Source organism: Scyliorhinus torazame, chromosome 15, assembly GCF_047496885.1.
Source record: "Scyliorhinus torazame isolate Kashiwa2021f chromosome 15, sScyTor2.1, whole genome shotgun sequence".
Taxonomy (NCBI): domain Eukaryota; kingdom Metazoa; phylum Chordata; class Chondrichthyes; order Carcharhiniformes; family Scyliorhinidae; genus Scyliorhinus; species Scyliorhinus torazame.
This window is the reverse complement of record NC_092721.1, coordinates 144,671,007-144,691,949: the sequence shown is the minus strand read 5'-3', so window position 1 is coordinate 144,691,949 and position 20,943 is coordinate 144,671,007. Positions and strand designations below refer to the sequence as shown.

Below are 20,943 nucleotides of genomic sequence, written 5' to 3'. Positions count from 1 at the left end.
TTTTGTACCTTCGTAGACTGCAAGCTTCTTTTTAAAAATACCACAAGTGGTGATATACAACCCCGCCGCAGATTTTCCGGCTTGCCGTTGGTGGGACCGCAAGATCCTACCTGCGGACACAGCCGGAAAATTGCAGCCATTGTCTGGAAAAGTGGAAGGAAGATTTACTGAGAATTAGTTGGTGCGGGCTCGAAAGAGGGTCAAGTGAATACTCTTGGCAGCTTTCAGGGGTACTTGTTGCTGTTCCTCCTGTTTGTCTTCTGAATAAAATACCTTCAAAGAGAGATAGCAGGTGATTGTTGATTTTGTAAATCACAAAGGAGTCTGAACCGAGTTAGTAAAAGGAAAACAAGTGGCCGGATTCTCTTTTCTAGAGACTAAGGGCCCAATTCTCCCAAAAACTTTCAAAGTTAATGGGCTGGATTCTCTGTATTTGGGAGTCTGTCCACACACCGTCGTAAAAACTGTGGATTTACACGCCAGATATTCCAGCCCTGCAGGAGGCTAGCAGGGACCCGGCATAAATCTATCAGCTTTTGCTGCAAATACGTACCCGCACATCCGGGTGCCAAGGTGCCAGCTGGGCAGTGCCAAGGTCCCCACGTTCCAGTGGGAGGGCCAGGGAGCCAGCTTGCGCTTACCGTGACCACCCTGGAGTCTTTGGTGTCCAGGGAGACCCCCCAGGTGCTGTTCCGCCTGGTTTACATTTGTGTGGACCAGCACTGATCAGCGCCCGTCTGCAGCCTCCCTGGTGAGGCTGAAGAATCGAGGGAGGCCAGTGGATCCCGTGCAGATAGGCCATATGAAGGTTTACGACCTACTTCTGCAAGCGTCATTCGGTCTTGCCCATTTTGGGGCGGAGTTCCACTCCGACGTCTCGCAGGGCTCTGGAGAATTTCGGGAGGTGCATAGCCTGTCGGGAGGCTCACTGGAGGCCTTTCCTGGTAGTCCGACCGTGTTGCATTTAAGTGAGAGCCCAACACGGCCGGAGATTTGCGGCCATTGTGTTGACGCCAGGGGTGAATTTGTTGACTTCTACAACAGCAAAACCGGCGCCGCACCTGGACCGATTCAGCGGCCGTTGAGCGGCCAGCACCAACTCCACGTGGAACACAATCAATTCCAATGAGAAACAGTGCAGGATTGGCCGGGTTCGGGATTCACACTCAGGAGGCTGACAAGCTGCAGCCACATCTACACACTTCACTCCCCACACACACCATTCCAGCCAATGAGATGGCAGCAAGAAGCACCACTCTGACGTACACCGACAAGAAACTGGAGACCTTGCTTGACGCTGTGGAGGAGAAGCAGGCGACCCTGTACCCCGAGTTGGGAAGGAGGCTCCCCTCGACCGGGCCTTGACGCAGGTGGCAGACGTGGTCAATGCTGTGGGCAACGCATCCAGACCAGCCTGCAATGCCAGAAAGAACTGCACGAACTCGTCAGGGCAGCGAGAGTAAGTCGGCATCACTGTGCCCCTAGCACTAACCCCATCCCACACACCCGTACCCACCCCACCACCCCCAACCCTCCACCTAGAGGGCGGCCAAACACCCACCTTGCACCACATGCCGGCAACCATACCGGCTGCCATGGCCAGGTGCCCTGGCCACTGAAGCCACCAGCTACTCACCCCCTGGGCTGCATGCGTCGGACTGTCTAACACTGTGTGTTTCCTGTATTCCCTCGCAGGAGATGGTTGCTCATAACCGCCAGGAGCGGAAAGTACTGCCGCGGGCAGGAGTCAGACATTGTCAAACAATGCGGATCACCGGAGTTCATCGCACTGCGGGTTGTCATCATTCTCCATCCCATGGGTTCCTGTCAACCCTGGTCCGCATCCTGTAGTGCAACAGATATTTATCGTGGAGAGAGTTGCAGGTGGGGGGGTGGGGGGGGGGGGGGGGGGGTGGCTGTCATCAGCAGATGCTCGTAGGTTGACATGCATCCCGTCAATCACCCTCTGGACACGGGGCATCTCGGCAATGACGCCGACCTCTGCTGCAGAGGCATTCTGGTGGGCTCGGTCCACATTGAAATGGATGTATTGATCCACCTGGGCATATAGGGTCTCCGTGATGGCGCAGATACACCTGTGCACCGAGCTCTGTGAGATCCCAGACAGGCCCCACTCGACACCTGGAAGGACTCCATGGCGTAGAGATTCAGGGTAAGCGTCAACTTGGCGGCCACCGGGGACGGGTGTCCTCCCCCATTTCCCCGTGGTGCCAGATTCGCAATGATCTGGCAGATACGTCAGCCAGAGTCTTCGACGGCATGCCCAGTCCGGCAAGACCTCAAATTGACAGGTGCTGCCAGTACATTTGAGGCCTCTTGTGGCACCTCCTCCTCCTCGGCCTGTTGGGTGGCCGGCTCTCCTGTTCCTCTGGAGCAGGCTCCGCTGCTGCACCTGCAGCTTCCTGCTCCTCAAGCAGCTCCATCAATGCATCCCGAAGGCTGCGGCAACTAGGAGGAAGGTCACCATCGCTGGCTGTATTACAATATCCATTGTCTGCAAGGGGTGGAAGGCTGGCATGTTAGCATGGTGCATACCCACGTGCTCAACCTGGTCCACAGGGTTACACGGTGTCCTCAGCTGGCACTGCAGATTCTGCCCCCCATGTCCTCCCCGCACCCCCCTCCCCGGAGGATATGGGATGCAGGGGTGGGGGCTGGGGTGCTAAGATGGTGGGGTGTGGGCACCCATATGGCTGGTGGCAGTCTGCAGAACCAGAGGTCAAGGTGGGTGGTGATGCACTATCAATTACGATGAGACGAGAGTAGAGAGTAATCGAGGCTTTATTACGCAGAGATGTGGAGCCTCCCGCAGCTGCTGCCGAAATTTATATTCCGCCATCTGGGTGGAGCCAGCAGGCAGGGATCAACACGCGTACCTGTAGTATAGGGGCCTTACCGTAATACCCTCATATGCAGTGTATACAATACAACAGTGGTGACTACCACATTCACTCCCTGTTAAAAAAGAGTTCAGCGGGGGGGGTGGAAAACTATTTACATACAGGTTGTTTAAAATTTTAGAAAGAGGTTACAAATTTAGACGATCCGGCACCTTGATCCGTCGTTGCGAGCGCCGCAGTTCTCGTGGTGATTCAGGCGTTGGTTCGGTCGTCGGTGACTCCGGGAGTGTGCCGACCTCATCTTCATCCCCGGGTGGGACCAAGGGGAGGATGGATCGTCCTGGAGCGGAGGCTGTGGTGGGGTGCACTGGGGGGAGGGAGGGTGGTGCTAGGGCAGCAGGGGGGGGATGTCGGGACCCGGCTGGCGCCAGGTCCCTGAGGGAGACTGTGTCTTGGCGGCTGTCGGGATACACTAGCTGTACCCTCTCAACCAACGAGTCCGCCTTGTGTAGCCACACGTGTTTGCGGAGGAGAACCGGTCCTGGAGCTGCCAGCCATGTTGGGAGCGAAACCCTGGAGGTGGACTTTCTGGAGAAGGCAAAGAGATGATGATGGGGAGTTTCGTTAGTCGCAGTGCACAGGAGCGACCGAATGGAGTGGAGGGCGTCCGGGAGGACCTCCTGCCAACGGGAGGCCGGGAGATTTCTGGACTGTAGGGCCAGCTGGACGACCTTCCAGACCGTCTCATTCTCCCGCTCTACCTGCCTGTTTCCCCGGGGGTTGTAGCTGGTCGTCCTGCTCGAGGCAATGCCCCTGTTGAGCAGGTACTGGCGCAGCTCATCGCTCATAAATGAGAATCCCCGGTCGCCGTGGACCTAGGCGGGGAAACCGAACAGAGCGAAAATGGTGTTGAGGGCTTTGATGACGGTGGCAGACGTCATATTGGAGCATGGGATGGCGAAGGGGAATCTGGAATATTCGTCGACCACATTAAGAAAGTACGTGTTGCGGTCGGTGGAGGGGAGGGGCCCTTTGAAGTCCACGCTGAGGCATTCAAAGGGGCGGGAAGCCTTCACCAGGCACGCACGGCTTGGCCGGTAGAAGTGCGCTTTACACTCCGCGCAGACCTGGCAGTCCCTGGTGACAGCCCTGACTTCCTCGATGGAGTAGGGCAGATTGCGGGCCTTTATGAAATTAGAAAAGCGGGTGACCCCTGGGTGACAGAGATCGTCGTGCAGGGTCCGGAGTCGGTCCATTTGTGCGCTGGCACATGTGCCTCGGGAAAGGGCATAGGGGGGCTCGTTGAGATTACCGGGCGATACAAAATCTCGTAATTGTAGGTGGAGAGCTCGATCCTCCACCTCAAGATCTTATCATTTTTGCTCTTACCCCGCTGTGTGTTGTTAAGCATGAAGGCAACCGACCGTTGGTCAGTGAGGAGAGTGAATCTCCTGCCGGCCAGGTAATGCCTCCAATGCCGCACAGCTTCAACGATAGCTTGGGCTTCCTTTTCGACAGAGGAGTGCCGAATTTCAGAGGCAGGGAGGGTCCGAGAAAAGAATGCCACGGGCCTGCCTGCCTGGTTGAGGGTGGCGGCCAGAGCGACGTCTGATGCATCGCTCTCAACTTGGAAGGAGAGCGTGTCGTCGACCGCGTGCATCGTGGCCTTGGCAATATCGGCCTTGATATGGTTGAAGGCCTGGTGAGCCTCGGCCATCATTGGGAAAACGGTGGAGTGGATGAGTGGGCGGGCCTTGTCCGCATAGTTAGGGACCCGCTGGGCATAGTACGAGAAGAATCCTAGGCACCGTTTGAGGGCCTTGGGGCAGTGGGGAAGGGGGATTCCATGAGGGGGCGCATGCAATCGGGATCGGGCCCTAGAACTCCGTTCTGAACCACATAGCCGAGGATGGCTAATCGGTTCATGCTGAACACGCACTTCTTGTTGTAGGTTAGGTTGAGGAGTTTGGCGGTGTGGAGGAATTTGGAAAGGTTAGCGTCTTGGTCCTGCTGGTCGTGGCCGCAGATGGTGACGTTATCCAGGTACGGGAAAGTGGCCTGCAGTCTGTACCGGTCAGCCATTCGGTGCATCTCCCGTTGGAAGACCGAGACCCCGTTAGTGACGCCGAAGGGAAGCCTAAGGAAGTGGTACAGGCGGCCGTCCGTTTCAAACCCAGTGTATTGGCGGTCCGCCTTGCGAATGGGGAGCTGGTGGTAGGCAGATTTCAGGTCCACTGTCGAGAAGACCCGGTACTGTGCAATCTGATTGACCATATCAGATATGCATGGGAGGGGGGACGCGTCGAACTGCGTGTACCGATTGATGGTCTGACTGTAGTCAACGACCATCCTGTTTTTCTATCCAGTTTTCACCACTACCACTTGGGCTCTCCAGGGGCTGTTCACAGCCTCGATAATACCTTCCCGCAGCAGTCGCTGGACCTCAGACCTGATGAAAGTCATGTTCTGGGCGCTGTACCGTCTGCTCCTGGTGGCGACGGGTTTGCAATCCGAGGTGAGGTTCACAAACAGGGAAGGTGGGTCAACCTTAAGGGTCATGAGACCGCAGACTGTAAGGGGTGGTAGGGGCCTGCCAAATTTCAGGGTTAGGCTCTGGAGGTTGCACTGGAAGTCCAGGCCAAGTAGCAAGGCAGCGCAGAGGTTGGGGACGACGTAGAGCCGGAAGCCGCTGAACTCTACGCCCTGGATGGTGAGGGTGGCGGTGCAATACCCCTGGATCACCACGGAGTGGGATCTGGAGGCCAGGGAGATTCTCTGGTTGATGGGGTGTACCGTGAGGGAGCAGCGCCTTACCGTATCGGAGTGGATGAAGCTCTCAGTGCTCCCGGCGTCCGGAAGGCAGGATATCTTGTGCCGTTGACCTTCACTGTCGTCGACGCGTCGCGAGGTTGTGCTGTCGAGACTGGTCGATCGTGATGGAGGCCAGACGTGGCTAGTCGGCGGCGGTTGCAGGCGCTGAGTGGCCCGATGAGGTGCCCGATGAGCAGGGGTCCTGAGGCGGGGAAGATGGCGGCGCCCACGGGCTGCACGTGTCCTGAGTCAGGCAAGGTGGCGGCGCCCACGGGCCGCATGTGTTGTGATGCGAGCAAGATGGCGGCGCCCACGAGCCGCACGTGTTGTGAGGGGAGCAAGATGGCGGCGCCCACGGGACGCAAGTGGTCTGAGGCGACAATAGCGGCGACCGAGCGGGCCTGGCACACAGCAGCGAAATGTCCTTTCTTCCCGCAGGCTTTGCAGAGTACGCTCCGTGCCGGGCAGCGCTGCGGGGGGTGTTTTGACTGTCCGCAGAAGTAGCAATTGGGTCCCCTGGGGTTGGTTGGCTGCCGTGTGGCGCGGACCTGGGGTTGGCTGGGAGAGGTCGCTGACGCGTCCATGGTGGGTAGTTCGCTGGCTGGGTCCACGATACGCAGGAGGGGTGGGCCATGCGGTCGGGGGCATATGCCTGTATATTGCGTGAGGCGACTGTGAGCGAGAACGCTAGTTTCTTGGTCGGTGCGAGATCGAGGGGAGCCCCTTCTAAGAGGCGCTGGCGGATGTAGGCCGACCCTCTGCCTGTAACGAACGCGTCTTTAAGTAGCAGGTCAGAATGTTCAGCGGCCGAAACGGCCTGGCAATCGCAGTCCCTCACCAGGATGTGAAGGGCACGCCAGAAATCTTTCACAGACTCACTGGGGAGTTGATGCCGCATGGACAGGAGGTGCCTCAGCTTAGGTTGGCGCGTCCCGGATGAGGGGAAAAATATCAGAGCTCAGCTGCGTGCAGAGGATCTGGAGCTTCTGTGCCTCTGGGGGTGGTTAAGTCGCAGATCCAATGTGTGCTTCAAAGCAAGCTAGCCAATGTTCTAAGGCCGATTTGGTGTTGTCTGCTTGGGGGTGCAGCTGCAGGCGATCAGGCTTGATGCGGAGATCCATCGTTGTAAAATCTCTGCGTAATAAATTGATGCACTATCAATTACGACGAAACGAGAGTAGAGAGTAATCGAGGCTTTATTACGCAGAGATGTGGAGCCTCTCGCAGCTGCTGCTGAAATGGCTGCAACTCGGAGAGCCCACACATTTATACTCCGCCTACTGGGCGGAGTTAGCAGGCAGGGCTCTACCCCCGTACCTGTAGCAAAGGGGCCTTATCGTAATACCCTGGTATGCAGTATGTACAATACAACAGTGGCGACTACCACAGGTGGTCAGTGGGGTACGCAGCAAGATGGCAGGCCACGGCAATGTCTGTCCATGCCTGGACACCGCCCCAGACACACAGCCCATCCCCCCATGGTCTCACCTCTGTATTGATGTGTTGGGTGTTCTGGATCACATACAGGTCACCAACACTTGAAGTAGTGCAACACTATTTTAGTAAAAAGTTAACTATTTGAACATACTTGAACTGTGGGTAAATACGATACCAGCTTTAACTAAAGACCTTTGCCTTGTCCTAACCAGTTGATGCACTCAGTACATGGTGAATGTCTGTGTTGCAGGCTGTGAGCTCTGTGCTCCTAGCTAGCTGCTACTCGAATGAACGGAAACTCTGATACCCCCATCTTTATAGTGCGTGTGCTCTCACTGGTGATTGGCTGCGGTGTTGTGTATGTTGATTGGTCCCACTGTGTGTCCATCAGTGTGTGTCTGCACCATGGTATACTGGTGTATATTATGACATCTCCCCCTTTTATATCAAAAAATGTGCCTGCATGGCAATAAATGGTGTGTTGTGAATGTTCCCGACTACGTGTGTGCGAAATATTTACAGGACTATCTATGTACATAAAACTAAGCTATTTACATGGGAAGGTGTCTGGTGCAGAAAAAACAATGTGCCACACAAATAACGAGATGAACACTCTATACAAACCACTTGAACGATTAAACGGAAGAACAGAACAGACCAGGAGTCCATTCGTGCAAAGTTCACAAATCAAATCTCTGAGGTGGGCGACGAATTCTGGTTGACCGCCTCAAGGGTGGGTCAGGAGCCACCAGCTGAGGAGCGGGCTGGACTAAGTCAGAGTGAGGAGGATGCAGAGTAACCGTAATCTCTGCATAGTCCAGGTCAGGGACAACAGGAGGGCGTGGCACTGGCAGAGGATCACGTAGCGAGCATGGAACGAGACGAAGGGCACGCCGTTTACGGCGCGGAATGGAACCATTCGGTAGACGTACCAGGAACGAGCGGGGAGTCACCTGCCGAAGAACCACAGCAGTTGCAGACCAGCCACCATCCGGAAGATAGATGCGGACGTTGTCATCTGGAGCCAGAGCAGGGAGATCAGCTGCACGGGCGTCATGAGCCGCCTTGTGCTGTGCACGAGACAGTTGCATTCGTTGAAGGACCGAAACGTGGTCGAGGTCTGGGATGTGAATGGACGGCACCGTCGTCCTCAGGGTGCGACCCATGAGCAGCTGGGCTGGCGACAGGCCAGTGGACAGTGGGGCCGAGCGATAGGCCAACTGGGCGAGGTAGAAGTCGGATCCCGCATCGGCAGCCTTGCAGAGGAGCCGTTTGACTATGTGGACGCCCTTCTCCGCTTTGCCATTGGATTGGGGATACAGGGGACTGGATGTCACATGCACAAAGTTGCACCTCCTGGCAAAGTTGGACCATTCCTGGCTTGCGAAGCAGGGGCCATTGCACGACATCACAGTGAGACAGACAGGCTGGCATTGGTCGACATTTTTGTCTCTTTCGCTGGATCAAAAAAGGCAATACCGGGGCCGTGGAAAGTTTGGTTTTAAGTTCTCTCCATTCGCGCTCGTGGGCAGGAAGCCATTGGAAGTCTGTCGTCTTCCTGACCAGGTTCCTGAGAGCTGTGGTATGAGAGGCGAGGTTAGGGATGAACTCGCCTAGGAAGTTGACCATGCTCAGAAATCGGAGGACCGCCTTCTTGTCCTCTGGCTGTATCATGGCTGTGATGGCAGCCACCTTGTCCGCATCCGGCCACACACCCAACTGGGAGATATGGTCCCCTAGGAACTTGAGTTCCGTCTGGCCGAAGGAGCATTTGGCTCTGTTGAGGCGTAGGCCCTGCTCACGTATGCGTTTGAACACGCACTGGAGGCGACTGATATGCTCCTGGTGGACCAAATGATTATGTCGTCAACATAGACGCGAACACCTTCAATGCCTTCCATCATTTGTTCCATGATCCTGTGGAATACTTATGACGCCGATATGCTCCCAAACTGCATCCTGTTGTCACAATATCTGCCAAAAGGGGTGTTAAAGGTACACAGTTTCCTGCTGGATCTGTCTAGTTGAATTTGCCAGAATCCTTTCGAGGCGTCAAGTTTGGTGAAGAACCTGGCCCGAGCCATCTCACATGTGATCTCTTCGCGCTTGGGGATTGGGTAATGCTCCCTCATTATGTTGCGATTCAAATCCTTTGGATCAATGCAGATTCTGAGCTCGCTGGAAGGCTTCTTTACGCACACTATGGAACTGACCCAGTCGGTTGGTTCCGTAACTCTGAAGATCACTCCTTGGTCTTGGAGGTCCTGCAGCTGCTGCTTGAGGCGGTCCTTGAGGGGTGCTGGGACTCTGCGAGGTGCATGCACCACAGGCGTGGCGTTCTGTTTGAGTATGATCTTGTACGTATATGGGAGCGTGCCCATGCCTTCGAAGACGTCGCGGTGCTGGTCGATGATGGTGTTGAGTTGCGCCCTGAAGTCAGCATCCTGGAAGACAGACGTGTCATCAGGAGAGAGCGAGTGAATTCTTTGAACAAGGTTTAGCAATTTGCACGCCTGTGCGCCAAACAGAGAGTCCTTCGAGGAACCCATGATCTTGAAAGGAAGGATGGCTTTTCGTGACTGGTGCGTCACCTTGAGTTGGCATGAGCCGGTAGCAGAAATTATGTTGCCATTGTAGTCCAATAGCTGGCAGGCCGATGGGAGAATGGTTGGTTTGACACAAAGGCTTTGGAAAGCAGACCATGCCATGAGATTGGCGGAGGCACCAGTGTCCAGGCGGAATCGTATTTGGGACCGGTTGACCGTCAGGGTGGCACACCACTCATCGTCTGGATCGATGCTGTATACCAACAACGGCTGGTGTCTTTGCTTCGGGGACAGCCTGTTTTTCGTTACGACACCGACTCGCTAAGGCTCCTTCGGGTCCTCGCTGTCACTGCTGTGTGGGAGGTCGGAATCGGACTCGGTGACCGTGGGTTGAATTGCCCGAACATTCCTGCGAGGCTGGCTGAAGCGATATGAATTGGAAGGCTGAGCTGCTCGACAGCAGGCAGCATAGTGGCCAAGTCTTCCACATCGTAGGCAATGTCGAGATTTTGCGGGGCATTGCTGCTTTAAATGGGCGGAGCCACAGTTGCCGCACGTTGTGACGTTAGCACGTTCGCTGCGCCACCGCGCATGCGCGGTGCGGTCCTGCATGGTGCACGCCTGCGCATTACGTTCCTCCATGTCGCCGTCCCCTCGTTTGGTGCGTACAAGCGCGGGAGTCCGCGAAAAGCACGCGAAATGGCCGCCCTCATCCAGACTCAGGCCCTGGAGGTGTTCAATTACTTGGACCCGTTCCACCTCGTGGGGACCTTGCCGCGCTGTTTCAGCCGCTTGTATATGGGAATACCGACTGGTGGCATTTTCATGGAGGACACAGGTCTCGATGACGGTCGCTAGGGTGAGTTGCTTTACTTTGAGGAGCTGCTGACGTAGGGGGTCCGACTGAACACCGAAAACGGTCTGGTCGCGTATCATGGAGTCGGAGGTGGGCCCGTAGCTGCAAGATTGCACAAGGATGCGGAGGTGTGTTAAAAAGATTGGAATGGTTCGTCCTTACCCTGCAAACGCTGCTGGAACACGTAGCGTCGGAAACTTTCATTCACCTCTATGCTGCAGTGAGTGTCAAATTTGAGGAGAACCATCTTGAACTTCGTCTTGTCTTCGTCATCTGCAAAGGTGAGAGTGTTGAAAATATGGATGGCATGGTCCCCGGCCATGGAGAGGAGAAGAACAATCTTTCTGGTGTCCGAGGCGCCCTCCCTGTCCGTGGCTTCGAGGTAGAGCTGGAAGCGCTGTTTGAAAATCTTCCAGTTGGCCCCGAGGTTGCCGGCGATGCGGAGCGGCGGCGGGGGCCTGATGTTGTCCATGTTGCAGAATGACGGAATGCTGGCGGAAGGCAGATCACTTGCAGGTAGGTCTAAGAAGTGCTAGTATGCAACTACACCTGGTATTATGATGTGTTGGGTGTTCTGGATCACATACAGGTCACCAATACTTGAAGTAGTGCAACACTATTTTATTAAAAGGTTAACTATTCAAACATACTTGAACTGTGGGTAAATACGATACCAGCTTTAACTAAAAATCTCTGCCTTGTCCTAACCAGTTGATGCACTCAGCACATGGTGAATGTCTGTGTTGCAGGTTGTGAAAAGGCCTTTGGTGCCCCGCCAGCTGGCGCGGAAATGACATCTCCGGGCGGCGCATGCGCGGGAGCATCAGCGGCCACTGACGGCATTCCCGCGCATGCGCAGTGGAGGGAGTCTCTTCCGCCTCCGCCATGGTGGAGACCGTGGCGGAGGCTGAAGGGAAAGAGTGCCCCCACGGCACAGGCCCGCCCACGGATCGGTGGGACCCGATCGCCCCGCGACCCCCCCAGGATCCCGGAGCCCGCCCGCGCCGCCTTGTCCCGCCGGTAAGGTAGGTGATTTAATTTACGCCGGCGGGACAGGCATTTTAGCGACGGGACTTCGGCCCATCCGGGCCGGAGAATCGAGCTGGGGGGCCCGCCAACCGGCGCGGCGCGATTCCCGCCCCCGCCGAATATCCGGTGCCGGAGACTTCGGCAACCGGCAGGGGCGGGATTCATGCCAGCCCCCGGCGATTCTCCGACCCGGCGGGGGGTCGGAGAATTTCGCCCCTGATGTCTGCTACGATTTCAGTGTCAAAACCGATTCTCCACCCAATCCCCTTTCCTGATTTCTGCATTGGTCGATGGAGAATCCCACCCATAGTTTATTCTAATGCAAAGGTATTTACAATATACAACAAATCGCAGCCGGGTGCTCTGACAGTTTCATACCTGGCCAACTTTATACCAAACTTGACCTTGTATGATCTAGGGATTCCTGCCCGCTTTGCGGGGGAGCTCATATTCGGTGGGACTCAAGGGGAAACTTATTGCTCAAACTCTGTCGGTCTTGTGCGGGTTATAACAATTGATGGAGACCAATGTACGAAATAGCGAGTAAAGACCTGCAATATTCAGCAACAACTTCTAAACCTGGAAATCCATTCCAACAATAGTAAAGGGGCTATAATCTCCGATTTTCAGGCTATGTCCTGATGCCGGCACGGGGACAGTGGCGTTTTACGACTGAAAAACCGGCGTAAAACGAGCAGCGATCCTCCCTCTGGTGGGGGGTTAGCAGGCAGGCAGTGTAGAGCACCTGGCTCTAGCTGCCGATATGGCCGGAGAATTGCCGGGTCCATGGCTATGCATGTGTACAGCGGCGTCCTGCAGCAGCCGCTCCGTGCAACGTGGCGCCGACCGCGCGCTGACCCAGCCTGCAAAATAGTGCCCCCCCTTTGGCCAGGCACGTGACCCCCGGACCACTCCCCAACAGCGCCCCATCCCCTGACAAAGCCCTCATCTACCCGCGGATCAACTCTCTCCCGACTATGGCAGCGCTGGATTCAGTCTGTAACTGCTACGCCGACTTGCCGACAAATAACAGCATGAGAGACAGACGCCGTCGGAAAACTCGTCTGGTCGGGGGCGGGGCTTCAGGTAATGACCTGAGGACGTCCGTACAGCGTACTCTTTGAGTATGTTGCTTTGGAGGGGAGGGAGCTTTGCGAAAGCGGCACTGTCCCCGATTTCGGCACCAACGTTGATTCTCCGGCCGATCGCCGAACCCGATTGTGGTGTTGCCGACCGGAGCATCCCGCCCAAGGTCTTTTGTCACCAGGATAGCCTGTTCCTTTCAGGAATAGTGCACCTATTTGGCAGCTTTGGAAATTCTCATATGGAAGCAGTTTACTCCTGAATTACACCTGGAGCTAAAACAGATATTCGACTGTAGAGTTTTCACACTTTCATTTATAGCATTTATACTGCTGTGCTCTGTTCAGACACAGACATGGCCATCTATCTGAAAAGCTGCCTTGTAATTGGGATGTACAATTGGGAGGTCGATAAAAGGGGGGGATTTCTGCTCATTGTTCATCTGCATGGTACCTTGTTTTCCAGAGCTGTTTGCATGTTGAACTCAGGAAAATTGCCCCTCATGTTTCAAATATCATTGCAGGAAAAATGTTGAAAGGAGCAGTAGGCAATTAATGTAAATCTATTGGCTGTATTTAATTTGATTCATCTACCTGCTTAATGTTCAATAAATCTGTCCAACAATCTGTAGCCTGCGGCACAGTCTGATAGTGTGTTTAATCTTCCACATTCCAAAGCTCATAAAGGACTGCAGTTCACCATTAAAGGCAGAATTGTGGTGGAGGCAGAAAAGGAAGTTAATTGCTCACAATCGGAGCCCGAAAACATTTACGCAATGTTGCTCTCTTCAATGCTTAAGAGCTTGAGCTACATGAAAGTCTCTATTTTAGGCTGCCTGAAGACCACATACCAGTAATGTACAGGCAGGCTGCATGGAGGAACACTGTAAACTCAATTAACGTTCTTGTCCAGGTACCTTGCAATTGGCTGCAAAAATAGAAGTTGTTTGTTGAAACAATAGAAGCCCTTGCAATTCATGAATGTGCAACATATATATTTAAGGGGAGGTGGTGGTAGTGGCGATGGGGCAATGCTATTTTCACTCGACGGGTAATGTAGTGACTGAGGGTAATGCACTGGGGATCTGGGTTAAAATCCCATCATGGAAGATGGTAAAATTTGAATTCAATAAAAACCTGGAGTTAAAAATCCTAATTATGTCCTTCAAACCATTGTCGATTGTCATAAAAACCCATCTGGTTCACGAATATCCTTTGGGAAGGAAATCTGCCATCCCTACTTGGTCTGGCCTACATGTGACTCCAGATCCACACCAATGTGGTTGACTCTCAAAATGCCCTCTGAAATGACACAGCAAGCCACTCAGTTCAAGGGCAATTATGAAGGAATTTGAAAAAATACATTGTGGGGGGACACTTGCCCATCACTCTGATTACATGTTTTAAATAATCTACTCCAGAAGTATTGTCTGCCTATATTGCAGCATTGTTTCTATTTGTTTCTTTTTTAAAAAAGATATTTTATTCCAAATATGTTCAGCATAATAACACAATCTTAACATCCAACAGAGTATACATTTACTGCCCCCCTCCCCCGCAACAAACAGCTCCTTAAATATAGCCATGTATGGCCTCCATCATACCTCAAAGCCCTCCTCCAACCCCACTTAGAGAAAATTTGATTTTCTCCAACCTGAGAAACTCGCACTAGTCTCCCAACCATGCTGCAGCCCCCTGCGGCGTGGTTGACCACCAATTCAAAAGAATTTGTCACCGGGCAATCAGAGGCGAAGGCCACGACATCGGCCCCCATCACCTCCAGCAGCTCCAACACCTCCAACACCCCAATTGGGGTCTGGCTTAATCTCAACCCCTACTTCTCTCGATAAGTTCCTGAACACCGCCTCCCAAACATTCTCCAACTCCTCACAGCCCCAGAACATATGGGCATGGTTCGCTGGGGCCCTCCCATACCGCTCTCACCCATCCGCTACCTCTGGAAAAACCCCTAATCATCAAGTCACGTGGATCCTGTGCACCACCTTAAATCACTCATCCTTGCGCAGGAGGAGATTGAGTTCACTCAGCGCATTACTTCACACCAAAGTTCCCATCCCATCTCCCTTTCCAACTCCTCCTCCCATTTCTGCTTGATCCTTTTCACTAAGACCATGCCCTACTCCTCCACCCACCCATGTATAGCCCCAATCCTACCATCTCCCCTCTCAGCCGGGAGCAACATTTTCTCCAAAGATGTATACTCCAGCACCTGAGGGAAGGAAGGCAGCTTCTTGCGCTCAAGTTCCACCCCTGCCAATATCTAAACTCACTCCCCCTTGGTAGCCCAAACCTCTCCCGCAGCTCCTCTAGCCCAGCAAACTTTCTCTCCGCAAACAAAACCCTGACCTGCTCTAACCCCTCCTTCCTCCATATCCTCTACATCCCATCCACCCACCCCCTGATGCAAACCTATGGGGCGGGATTCTCGGCGATGCCAGAATCGGGAAACGTGATTGGGCGGAGAATCAGTTATGCATCGTGATCCACTCATACATTACGTGAATCCCCCGGTATCAGAACCGCTCCCTTGCCAGCTTAAGTTCAGGGAACACCTTGCTTTTCCCTATATTTAAACTATAGCCCAAAAGGCCCCAAACCTCTCCAGTAAGCCCATGATTCTGCCATGCCTTCTAATGGGTCGGTCACAAACAGCAACAGGTCATCGGCATACAATGATACCTGGTGTTCCCTGCCTGCCCCCCTCAATCACTCAATTCCCTGAGTTTGTCTCACTTGTTCTCACACTTGCCATGGGGGACGCACATTGTTGCCACTTCACTATCTAACCAGAAGCAGCGAGTATGTTTCTTGTATTGACCAAATGACCACACAACCAGTATGTTAGTTCAAAAGATAGTTTATTATTAAACACAAGACTTATCTCTCTGTGCAATGATACACGCGGCTATGTATTAAACTACACCTATCAACGAAGATGACCTTTATTAACTTCTGGATGACCGGCTCTGTGCAGGATGATAAGGCCTTTATCTGAGCCCCCACGTCTGTCGGCTGGAAAACATCAGGTTCGTCTCGGCTGCCGCTCGTCTCTCTCAGGTAGCGATCGTGGTCTTGAACTTGGCTGGTCGTTATGCTGCAATTGGAGTGGGCACAGGCCGGTCCCAAAAGAGGCCGATCCCTTGTGCGCTGGGCTTCTTATCCTTCTTCTCTTTCGTGCCCTTTTGGGTGGGGTTAACTCAGGATCCAATGTATCGCTAGGGTCTCGATCACTCTGATCGATACGGGCCAATTAGGGGCGGGTACCTTGATGGCTGGGCGGGTCCTAGTCGTTATTGTTCCAAGTGCGGATGCCTTTCCAAATAAGGAGAGTGGCGCCAAGGAGTCTGCTACTGTTGCTATTCCTTAATTTGAGTCTATTGTCCTGGGGAAATCGGTGATTGATCTTTAACAGGTGTAAGTTTCAATTCGGTCTGGTTTTCCTTTGCACAATACACAGGGGCTGTGCACTGCCTGTGTCCTAGCCTTAACCACAATTCCCTTTATCCTTTGCGGGTGACCATTTCAGATGGCCACAATATAGCAACCAGACTCATGCTACACCTCCCCACGATATCAAACAAATACATCCACTCTACCCGGTCACAGGCACTCTCTGCGTCCTCTGGCATCCGACCCCCCAACGGGGTCATACTTATGTTTAACAACCTCCTAATATTACTGCCTCCCCTTCACAAACCCCGTTTGATCCTCTGAGACCACCTCCGGCACGCACCCCTTCAACCTTCTCGCCAATACCTTTGCCACGACATTCATCTCCATATTCAGCAGTGAGATGAGCCTATAGGACCCACACTCCAATGGATCCTTCCCCTTTTCAGGATCAGTGAAATTGACACGTGCGCCAAAGTAGCTGGCAACTTCCCCTTCTCCACAGCTTCATTAAACATGCCCAAAAGGTGAGTGGCCAACTGCATCACAAACTGCTTATAAAATTCCACCTTACCCGACTGCATCATACCAATAACCCCATCACCTCCTTTAACCCTAACGGCTCTTCCAGTGACTGCCTCTTCCCCTTCTCCAGAGAAGTCCAGCCTACCTAAAAAATGACCCATAGCAGCCTCCTCCTCCCCCCAGAAATGCTCCTGGCACCCGACAACATTTAGAACTGACAGGATTGCGCCCATAGTGAGTATTGGCAGGTGAGATCTACACAGATGAAAGTATTTTGGAATGAGTGATTGCGTTGTTGTGCACATTAATGGATTAAATGCCATGTTTGAAAAGTCAGAGTTGAAACTGAGACTGATTTACTTGAGAAATGTTGTACGATTAGCAGAACAACCTTTCCAAGCTGACGTTTAATCTATCGATATAAATCACCCCAGAGGTCTATTATTCTCTAATTATAATTGCAAAACTTTAAATATAAAATGGATTTAAATTGTTTCACAAATACATTAAATACATTTCAGAGCCACCTCTCTCAGATCAAAAGATTACACACACTGACATATCATTGTTCAATCTCTTTTTTGAGTGTTGCCATTTAGGTATTTATATACACGAAAAGATGTACCCTGCAGTTCATGACATACAGTGACAAGATTTTTTACAAAGGCTAAAAGATTCAACTTGCAAGAATATTCAGTTAATTACTATTTTGTTAAACAACTGGAATAAAATTATTTTATTTTCTTACAACTATAAACCGCTTTTATCCACGACCACAACTACTGAATGCTTTATACGTTTATTAAAGATATTTTTATTTTACAATGATCCGTAACTGTTTGCTATGGAAGAACACATGTCAAATGTGTTATTTAACCTATCCTGTCTGGGAAAATTCTACATATAAAAACTGCTAACATGTAAAAGTATCTCACAGAATAATTGTGGAGTTTAAATGTTATGGGTTGGAAAATTGCACCATGTGCTGGTGGCATCATCAATAACTCAATGAATAAATGTAATATTGAATTGAACCATACAGAATACACAAATTTTCCCCCTACTGTATAAGAACTAGGAACAGGAGTAGGCAATTCAGCCCCTCGAGCCTGCTCCACCATACTATACAATCATGGCTGATCTCCTCTCAGCCTCAATTCCACTTTCCTGCCTGTTCTCCATAACCTTTCGACCCATTACTAATAAAAAGTTTGTCTCCCTCCTCCTTAAATTTACTCAAAGTCCTGGCATCTACTGTACTCTGGGGTAGTGAATTCCAAATTCACGACCCTTTGCCAGAAGTAATTTCTCCTCATCTCTGTTTCAAATCTGCTACCCCTTATCCTAAAACTATGACCTCACACTGTAGGTTGTCCCAAAGAGGAAGCATCCGCTCCATGTCTACTTTGTCAATATCTATTATCATCTTATAAGAGGTAAAGTCGCCATAGCCCCAGTTGACCATCGGCTGCTTTTCCCTATGAGGGGGAGAGCTGACTGGTGGTGATTTAACCTGAGGAACAACACATTTCAGGCAAGGGGTAAGGTTGAGAAGGCGAGCCTACATGAATAACCTCAGACAGTACGGGAATTGATACTGCGCTGTTGGCCTTGCGCTAGCCAAGTGAGGTAAACCGCCCCCGGCTTTATCATCAGTTTCATCATCTTATATACCTCAAATAGATCTCCTCTTATTCTTCTAAACTCGAAAGAACATAGGCCTAAACGGCTCAATCTCTTTTCATAAGACAAACCCCTCATCTCTGGAACGAATGTGAGCCTCCTCTGAACAGTCTCTAATGCAATTGTATTCCTCCTCAAATAAGGGGCCCAAAATTGTACACTGTACTCCAGGTGCAGTCTCACCAATGCCTTGCACAGTTGCAGCATCACTTCCCTACTTTTATGCTCTATCTCTTTAGCTATGGTTATGGGCGAGGCGTTTTCTGAACCCCAAAATGTATCATGGAGTTCAACCAACCTCTTCCTTTAATGGATTTGTTGCTTTTCCTAGCACATGGCTTTTTCCCTACAAGTGGGATTACAATTATGGACACGTGGGTTTTTAAACACAAAACACTGTTTATTCCATGAACTCAACTTAACATCTTAAATAACCATTGGATCTCTTAACACCCCTTACTTCAAAGATAACTCAGAAAACATTGCAATAGTAAATAACTCCTTAAAATAACTTCCTTCAAACTTCCAAGAGACTTAACACCTTTAAACAAAATCACATCAGATTAAGGGATATATATATTTTCTGTAAAATGGCAGAGATATATTAGCTTGGGTGACGTCAGATCCAGCACCTTGCTTTCTTCCTGCAAACTGCAAAACAAAACTGCAAAACAAAACTGCAAAATGGCTGACCTGACCTCAGCCCCACCCACTCTCTGCCATCACTGTTTTCTTAAAGGTACATTGCTTAAACATCCATGTCTTAAAGGTACCCTCACATGACACTATAAAGGCCAAAATTCCATTTGCCTTCCTTATAACCTGCATACTAGTTTTCTGAGATTCATGCACTGGGCACCGAGATCCCTCTGCACCGAAGCACTCTGTAGTTTCCCTCCATTTAGATAATAAGTTGGCTTTCCATTTTTCTGACAAAAATGGATAACCTCACACTTAATCATTTTAAACTCCATCTGGCAAATTTGGCCCACTCACCTAATCCATTTGTAAATTTCTTATTTCCTCATTGCAACTTACTATCCGAATTATTTTAGTGTCATGTGCAAATTTGGCTGTACACTTTCTATCCCGACATCAAAGTCATTAATATATATTGTAAATAGTTGGGGCCTGAGGACCAAACCCTGTGGCACTCCACTAGTTACACCTTGCCAAACAAAAAAAGACCCAGTTAACCCCACTCTCTGCCTTCTGTCGGTCAGCCAGTCCTCTATCCAAGCTAATCAATTAGCCCTAATCACATATGATCTTACCTTGTGTATTAACCTTTTTTTGCAGCACCTGATCAAAGGCTGTCTGGAAGTTAAAATATATTACACCTAGAAGATGTACATTATCCACTTTGCTTGTTACATCTTCGAAGAACTCTAACAAATTAGTCAAACACGATTTGACTAATGGGCAGCACGGTAGCATGGTGGTTAGCACAATTGCTTCACAGCTCCAGGGTCCCAGGTTCGATTCCCGGCTTGGTTCACTGTCTGTGCGGAGTCTGCACGTTCTCCCCATGTCTGCATGGGTTTCGCCCGGGTGCTCCGGTTTCCTCCCACAGTCCAAAGATGTGCAGGTTAGGTGGATTGGTCATGCTAAAATTGCCCTTAGTGTCCAAAATTGCCCTTAGTGTTGGGTCGGGTTACTGGGTTATGGGGATATGGTGGAGGTGTGGGATTGGGTAGGGTGCTCTTCCAAAGAGCCGATGCAGACTCGATGGGCCGAATGGCCTCTTTCTGCACTGTAAATTCTATGATTCTATGATTCATAAAACCAGGCTGAATCTGATGGATTGTGTTTTGACTTTCTAAATGTCCTGTTATTACTTCCTTAATAATGGATCCAAACAATTTCCCAATGAAAGATGTTAAACTAACTGATCTCTAACTTCTTACTTTCTGCCTCCCTCCCCTTTTGAATAAGGCGTTATATTAGCATTTCTCCAATCTACTGAAACCTTTCCCACATCCAGGAAAGTTTGGAATATTATAGCCAATGGATCCACCATCCCCACTGCCACTTCCTTTAAAGCCCGAGAATGTAGGCCATTTGGCCCTGCGGGCCTGTCTGCTTTCAATCCCAATAGTTTGTTTAGCACTTTTTCCCTATCAATGATGATTTTTCTGAGTTCCTCCCTTTCTATTCCCTCTGCTTTACCTGTTACTATTGAGATGGTACTAATGTCCTCGACTGTGAAAACTGAGGCAAAATATTGCTTTAGTGTCTCTGCCATTTCTGTGTTCCCCACTATTAACCCCCTGGTCACATCCGCCAAGGGACCAACATTCACTTTAGCTACTTGCTTCCCTTTTACAAAGTTTTAGAAGCTTTTGCTGTCCTTTTTTACATTTTGCGCTAGTTTTCTTTCAGAATTTACCTTTGTTCTTTTTATTATTTTTTTAGTCACCCTTTTTTGATCTTTAAAAGTTTTCTAATCCTCCAGCATGCCACCTGCCTTTGTAATATGGTATGTCTTTGTTTTTGTCTTCAATTATCTTATGTTATCTTTAACTTCCTTGCTCAGCAATGGATGTTTTCCCCCCTCTTACAAAGAGGGATTTTCCCGAATCCTCACGATGTCCCGATGCTGGCGTAAAAAGCTGTGTGAACCACACTGGCATCGGGCCGACCGGAAGTTGTGGAATTCTCCGCATTTCCGGGGGCTAGGCCAGCACCGGAGAGGTTGGCGC

At 51.1% G+C, this 20,943-nt stretch overlaps 1 protein-coding gene across 4 annotated transcripts in view; it reads right to left on the bottom strand.

Annotated features, from left to right (window-relative positions):
* sgcg (sarcoglycan, gamma) overlaps positions 1-20,943 on the bottom strand; it is a 1,082,174-nt gene that overhangs the window by 353,029 nt on the left and 708,202 nt on the right. The window lies entirely within an intron of this gene.